The sequence below is a fragment of the Poeciliopsis prolifica genome, unplaced genomic scaffold (assembly GCF_027474105.1).
Source record: "Poeciliopsis prolifica strain line A6 unplaced genomic scaffold, Auburn_PproV2 SCAFFOLD002, whole genome shotgun sequence".
Lineage (NCBI taxonomy): Eukaryota > Metazoa > Chordata > Actinopteri > Cyprinodontiformes > Poeciliidae > Poeciliopsis > Poeciliopsis prolifica.
In genome coordinates this window covers 432,335-440,000 of record NW_026562377.1, presented here as the reverse complement: position 1 = coordinate 440,000, position 7,666 = coordinate 432,335, and the positions used below count along the sequence as shown (strand labels likewise).

The 7,666-nt window shown below is 40.1% G+C and overlaps 1 protein-coding gene across 2 annotated transcripts in view; it reads right to left on the bottom strand.

Annotated features, from left to right (window-relative positions):
- Positions 1 to 7,666, bottom strand: part of nfia (nuclear factor I/A) — a 95,869-nt gene that overhangs the window by 31,402 nt on the left and 56,801 nt on the right. The gene's annotated exons all lie outside the window — the stretch shown is intronic.

Here is a 7,666-nt window from a genome sequence, read left to right as displayed (position 1 = left end):
AGACTTTATTTGACGGGTTGTGAATAAGACACATCACCATCAAAATTAAACATTCTGAACATTTGAAAATAAAAGACTTAAGATTCGGCCGTGGCTAATGCAGCGCCGCAGGCGCTGCAATGATATTAGCTTGCATTATCTTTCCTCTCAAGTTAGGGCATTAGCACAAACATTAGCATTTCTCTGTTCCCCACCAGTGCACTGCCATAGGCAGTGCAATAAGATTATCCTGCATGATCTTTTCCACTCAGGTTAGGGCTCTGCCTTGCGGAGCAAGGCAGAGCATTAGCATTAGCCTTTTACCTTGCATTAGCTATTTCCCTTACTTATTACCCATATTTAGTATACTGAATGCAGTCAGTCATGCTTGTGACTCTCCACATTGTATTGATGACTTTGCAGCATTCTTTAGCATGGATGCTAATGTTTAGCATCAGAACGCTGGGTCAAAATCGACGGGCACACTTTGGCAGGCCCCGGTTAAATTTCTTCAGGAATTTTCTAGTTGGGGCCCTGCCCATAGCAATGCATAAGGAGAGCAGTTACTGACTTGCGAAGCAAGTCAGTAACTGCCTCCATGCATTGCATGGCAGGCACCTATTGTTCTTCACCCAATAGAATGCCTCTTTATTGGGCCCTGCCTAGCAATGCATAAGGAGAGCAGTTACTGACTTGCGAAGCAAGTCAGTAACTGCCTCCATGCATTGCATGGCAGGCACCTATTAATCTTCACCCAATAGAATGTCTCTGTCTTTATTATTTATTATTCTTCCGTAGACCGGAATGCGGCTCGCACCGCTGCGAGCCCACCCACAAAAGTGGTATCAAAACGTGCGGCTTGTTCCCGGCATTGGAGCTATTACTTTTATGGGGAATCGGCGTTACGACGGCGACGTAAAAAGCGAAAAACGAGCAAAATTTCCAACTGCCGAACCGAAAAGCTCAACTGCCAAAACCTAGAGTGTAATGACGTTTCGTTAGAGTGTGGGAAGCAGTGCGATTCTGACCCCAAATAAATTTTGAAATCGCCGCCACTCCCACAAATATCGTGCAATCGGTCTCAAACTCGGTCATGACATAGATACGAATGTTTGCTCCGGTAAAATGTTTTCAAATTTTTTCTAGGGCTTACGGTTTTCTGTCAAGGTACTTTAGCAAAATCAAGTTCCAGCCTAACTGACGCTCTCCACCATATATTTTAATACTTTTATGGAAAATTTCAGACCTCAGTGCACACCATTTTTATATCATCGCTGCAATTACTGTGAATGAGCTACAGATTTGATTTGCAGGACTATCGGAGACAAAAAATAGCTCTCTCATATGCTTCAAACGGTTTTCCGATACGTATCATGGTTCCCGAACGGCAAGGAGTTGTTCGGGCTGCTTTTTCCATTATAACTGACTGAGCTGTCTCACAAAGATAGAAATCTGTCTCTGCCTCACACACATGACTGTTGACCTCTTTAGAACTACAATTCCTGAAGGTTAGAACTACAACATGGCGGAACACTCAGTGCCTACAAAAGAGGTCAGAGCTGATTGTCAGAACTACAACATGGTGGAACTGTCAGTTACTACTGAGGAGGAATGAGCTGGCCTTTAGAATTACATTGTGTTTGGGCTTTTTATAACTGATTTTAACCAACCATTGTTACACACAGTATTTGTGTGGAAATTTTAAATTAAGTTTAATGAAAATGTCAAAATAAAACCTTGAATATTTCTCTCATGCCTGTCAGAAATACTAACTTCTTCAAGCATTTAGAATTAAGTCTCTCCTTGTGTGTCACACTGACATGACAGTTGACCTCCTCTTTAGAACTACAATTCCCGAAGGTCAGAACTACAACATGGCAGAACACTCAGTGCCTACAGAAGAGGTCAGAGCTGATTGTCAGAACTACAACATGGTGGAACTGTCAGTTACTACTGAGGAGGAATGAGCTGGCCATGACAAGTACTTGGTTTTTGGGAATTTTAGAACTAATTTCAAAACTCCATAGTTACACATGGGATTAATGTTACCATTAAAATTAAGATTAATGTAAATTTCAAAATAAAAGCCTTGACAATTTTTCCATCAAGTAATTGCTCTTTTGACCACTATATCACTGATTTAACCCAATCAGTGTTAAACATGGGATGAGATTGGCCATTTAAAATTAATCTCAGTGAAAATTTCAAAATAAAAGCCTTAAGATTCCTTTCTGGCTCATGCCTATTTTAGGGAAAATGGCTGCCTCAAACTGATAGAATTAAGTCTCCCCCTGTCTGACTCACAGCTGGCAGAACATCCATTACCATGGCAATGGAACACAAAGGGGCCAGCTGATTAGGACTACAAAAACGCATCACTGTAGTTCTAAGTATGGCAAAACTCAGAGAAAAAAGCTGGACTTTAGAGCTGCTTGTGTTTGGGCCTTTTATAACTATTTTTAACCAACCATTGTTACACATAGAATTAGTGTGGAAATTTTAAATATACTTTTAAAAAATTTCAGAATAAAAGCCTTGAGAATTTTTATATTAAATAAGTGCTCTTTTGACCATTATATGTCTGATTTAACCAAATCACTGTTATACATGGGATTACATTGACCATTTAAAATTAAACATTCTGAACATTTTAAAATAAAAGCCTTAAGATTCGGCTGTGGCTATGCAGCGCCGCAGGCGCTGCAATGATACAAGCTTGCATTATCTCTTCCTCTCAAGTTAGGGCACTGTCTTGCGCAGCAAGACAGTGCATTAGCATTAGCACAAACATTAGCATTTCTCTGTTTCCCACCAGTGCACTGCCATAGGTAGTGCAATAAGATGATCCTGTATGATCTTTTCCACTCAGGTTAGGGCTCTGCCTTGTGCAGCAAGGCAGATCATTAGCATTAGCCTTTTACCTTGCATGAGGTATTAGCTATTCCCTTACTTATTACCCATATTTAGTATACTCAATGCAGTAAGTCATGCTTGTGACTCTCCACATTGTATTAATGACATTGCAGCTTTCTTTAGCATGGATGCTAATGTTTAGCATCAGAACGCTGGGTCAAAATCGAGGGGCACACTTTGGCAGGCCCCGGTTAAATTTCTTCAGGAATTTTCTAGTTCTTCTTTATTTTTCTTCCGTAGACCGGAATGCGGCTCGCACCGCTGCGAGCCCACCCACAAAAGTGGTATCAAAACGTGCGGCTCGTTCCCGGCATTGGAGCTATTACTTTTATGGGGAATCGGCGTTATGACGGCGACGTAAAAAGCAAAAAACGAGCCAAATTTCCAACTGCCGAACCGAAAAGCTCAACTGCCAAAACCTAGAGTGTAACTGACGTTTCGTTAGAGTGTGGGAAGCAGTGCGATTCTGACCCCAAATAAATTTTGAAATCGCCGCCACACCCACAAATATCGTGCTATCGGTATGAAACTCGGTCATGACATTGATACGAATGTTTGCTCCGGTAAAATGTTTTCAAAATTTTTCGAGGGCTTACGGTTTTGTGTCAAGGTGCTTTAGAGCAAAATCAAGTTCCAGCCTAACTGACGCTCTCCACCATGTATTTTCATAATTTTATGGAAAATTTCAGACCTCAGCGCAAACCATTTTTATATCATCGCTGTAATTACTATGAATGAGCTACAGATTTGATTTGCAGGACTATCGGAGACAAAAAATAGCTCTCTCATATGCTTCAAACGGTTTTCCGATACGTATCACGGTTCCCGAACGGCAAGGAGTTGTTCGGGCTGCTTTTTCCATTATAACTGACTGAGCTGTCTCACAAAGATAGAAATCTCTCTCTGCCTCACACACATGACTGTTGACCTCTTTAGAACTACAATTCCTGAAGGTTAGAACTACAACATGGCGGAACACTCAGTGCCTACAAAAGAGGTCAGAGCTGATTGTCAGAACTACAACATGGCGGAACTGTCAGTTACTACTGAGGAGGAATGAGCTGGCCTTTAGAATTACATTGTGTTTGGGCTTTTTATAACTGATTTTAAGCAACCATTGTTACACACAGGATTAGTGTGGCAATTTCAAATTAAGCTTAATGAAAATTTCAAAATAAAAGCCCTGAGATTCTTTTATATCACGTAATTGCTCTCTTGGGCATTAGGTGACTTTTTTAACAAAACCACTGTTAAACTTTGGATTATTTTGGACATTTAAAATTAAGCTTGTTTTTTGGGAATTTTAGAACTGATTTCAAAACTCCATAGTTACACATGGGATTACTGTTACCATTAAAATTAAGCTTAATGTAAATTTCAAAATAAAAGCCTTCACAATTTTTTCATCAAGTAATTGCTCTTTTGACCACTATATAACTGATTTAAACCAATCAGTGTTAAACATGGAATGAAATTGGCCATTTAAAATTAATCTCAATGAAAATTTCAAAATAAAAGCCTTAAGATTCGTTTGTGGCTAATGCAGCGCCGCAGGCGCTGCAATGATATCAGCTTGCTTGATCTTTTTTAGTCAGGTTAGGGCTCTGCCTTGCGCAGCAAGGCACAGCATTAGCATTAGCCTTTTACCTTAAATGAGGTATTAGCTATTTCTGACTTATTAGCGATATTTGGTATGGTGAATGGAGTAAGTAAATTACAGAGAACATGCTCGTGATTGTCCACATGCTACTGACAGTATTCATTCTAACATTAGCATTTTTGCTAATTTTAGCTTATACACTTAATTTAACATACTGAATGGTGCAAGTTCATGTTAGTGAACATTCTTGTGATTCTCCACATGATACTTTGTCATTTTTAGCAAAGCTTAGCATGGATGCTAATGTTTAGCATCAGAACGCTGGGTCCAAACCGACGGGCACACTTTGGCAGGCCCCGGTTAAATTTCTTCAGGAATTTTCTAGTTGGGGCCTGCCTAGCAATGCATAAGGAGAGCAGTTACTGACTTGCAAAGCAAGTCAGTAACTGCCTCCATGCATTGCATGGCAGGCACCTATTAATCTACACCCAATAGAATGTCTCTTTATTATTGGGGCCTGCCTAGCAATGCATAAGGAGAGCAGTTACTGACTTGCAAAGCAAGTCAGTAACTGCCTCCATGCATTGCATGGCAGGCACCTATTAATCTACACCCAATAGAATGTCTCTTTATTATTGGTGCCTGCCATGCAATGCATGGAGGCAGTGACTGACTTGCTTCGCAAGTCAGTAACTGCCTCCATGCATTGCATGGCAGGCACCTATTGTTCTTCACCTAATAGAACGCCTCTTTATTGGGGCCTGCCTAGCAATGCATGGAGGCAGTTACTGACTTGCTTCGCAAGTCAGTAACTGCCTCCATGCATTGCATGGAGGCAGTTACTGACTTGCAAAGCAAGTCAGTAACTGCCTCCATGCAATGCATGGAGGCAGTTACTGACTTGCAAAGCAAGTCAGTAACTGCCTCCATGCATTGCATGGCAGGCACCTATTGTTCTTCACCTAATAGAACGCCTCTTTATTATTCTTTATTTTTCTTCCGTTCACCGGAATGCGGCTCGCACCGCTGCGAGCCCACCCACAAAAGTGGTATCAAAACGTGCGGCTCGTTCCCGGCATTGGAGCTATTACTTGTGGTGGGATTCGGAGTTGCGATGAAAAAGTAAAAAGCGAAAAACCATCAAAAATTTTCCGTCAGTTAAACTAGAGTGTAACTGACGTTTCGTTAGAGTGTGGGAAGCACTGCGATTCTGACCCCAATAAATTTTGAAATCGCCGTCACGCCCACAAATATCGCCCTATCGGTATCAAACTCGGTCATGACATAGATACGCATGCCTGCTCCAGTAAAATGTTTTCAAAATTTTTCTATGGCTTACGGTTTTCTGTCTAGGGGATTCAGAGCAAAGTGATGCGACAGGATTTCGACTCGCTCAGCCAGGATCACTTCCATGTATTTCTGAAAAATGTCAGACCTCAGCGCACACCATTTTTATCTTGTCGCTGTTATTAATGTGAGATGTACAGATATGAATCGCGGGACTATCGGAGACGAAAGATAGCGCTCTCATACGCTTCAAACGGTTTTCCGATACGTATAACAGTTTCCGAATGGGAAGGAGTTGTTCGGACCGCTTTTTTCAGTCAAAACTGACTGGGTGTCTCACAAAGATAGAATTCTTTCTGTCTCACACACATGACAGTTGCAGAGGATTAATTACCATAGCAACGAAGCACAGCAGGCCGAGCAGCTAATTAGAACTACATACGCATCACTGTAGTTTTTACTATGGCAGAGCTCTGAGGAAGGAGCTGGCCTTTAGAATTATAAATTAGAACTACAAAAACGCATCACTGTAGTTTTTACTATGGCAGAGCTCTGAGGAAGGAGCTGGCCTTTAGAACTACTTGTGTTTTGGGCATTTTATAACTGATTTTAACCAACCATTGTTACACATGGGATTAGTGTTAATTAAGTTTAATTAATCTTAATGAAATTAAGCTTAATGAAAATTTCAAAATAAAAGCCTTGACAATTTTTATATGAATTGCTGTTTGGAGCATTTTAGAACTGATTTAACACAATCACTGTTGCTCATGTGAATAGATTGGACATTTAAACGAGGCTTACTGAAAATTTCAAAATAAAAGCCTTAATATTCCTTCTGGCTCATGCCTATTTTAGTGAAAATGGCTGCCTCAAACTGATAGAATTATGTCTCCACCTGTCTGACTCACAGCTGGCAGAGGATCCATTACCATAGCAACGGAGCACAGCAGGGCCAGGGGTTTGGACTACAAATACGCATCACTGTAGTTTTTACTATGGCAGAGCTTTGAGGAAGGTGTTGGCCTTTAGAACTACTTGTGTTTTGGGCATTTTATAACTGATTTTATCCAACCATTGTTACACACAGGATTAGTGTGGTAATTTTAAATTAAGTTGAATTAAATTTTCAAAATAAAAGCCCTGTCATTCTTTTATATTATGGAATTGCTCTCTTGGGGATTATGTGACTTTTTTAACAAAACCACTGTTACACTTTGGATTATTTTGGACAGTTAAAATGAAGCTTACTGAAAATTTTCGAAATAAAATCCTTAAGACTCTTTCTGGCTGATGCCTATTTTAGTGAAAATGGCTGCCTCACACTGATAGAATTATGTCTCCCCCTGTCTGACTCACAGCCTGCAGAGGATCCATTACCATAGCAATGGAACACAGCAGGGCCAGATGATTAGGACTACAAAACCGCATCACTGTAGTTCTAACTATTGCAGAACTCAGAGGAAAAGGCTGGACTTTAGAACTGCTTGTGTTTTGGGCCTTCTATTACTCTTTTTAACCAACCATTGTTACACATGGAATTAGTGAAAATTTTAAATTAAGCTTTAAAAATTTTTCAAAATAAAAGCCTTGACAATTTTCCCATCAATTAAGTGCTCTTTTGACCATTTTATGTCTGATTTTACCAAAAAATCGTTACACATGGGATTACATTGGCCATTTAAAATGAAGCTCACTGAAAATTTCAAAATAAAAGTCTTAAGATTCGTCTGTGGCTAATGCAGCGCCACAGGCGCTGCAATGATATTAGCTTGCTTTATCTTTTCGTCTCAAGTTAGGACAAACATTAGCATTTCACTAGCATTTAAGATTATTAAGAATAAGATTATCCTGCATGATCTTTTTCACTCAGGTTTTCTCTTAGCA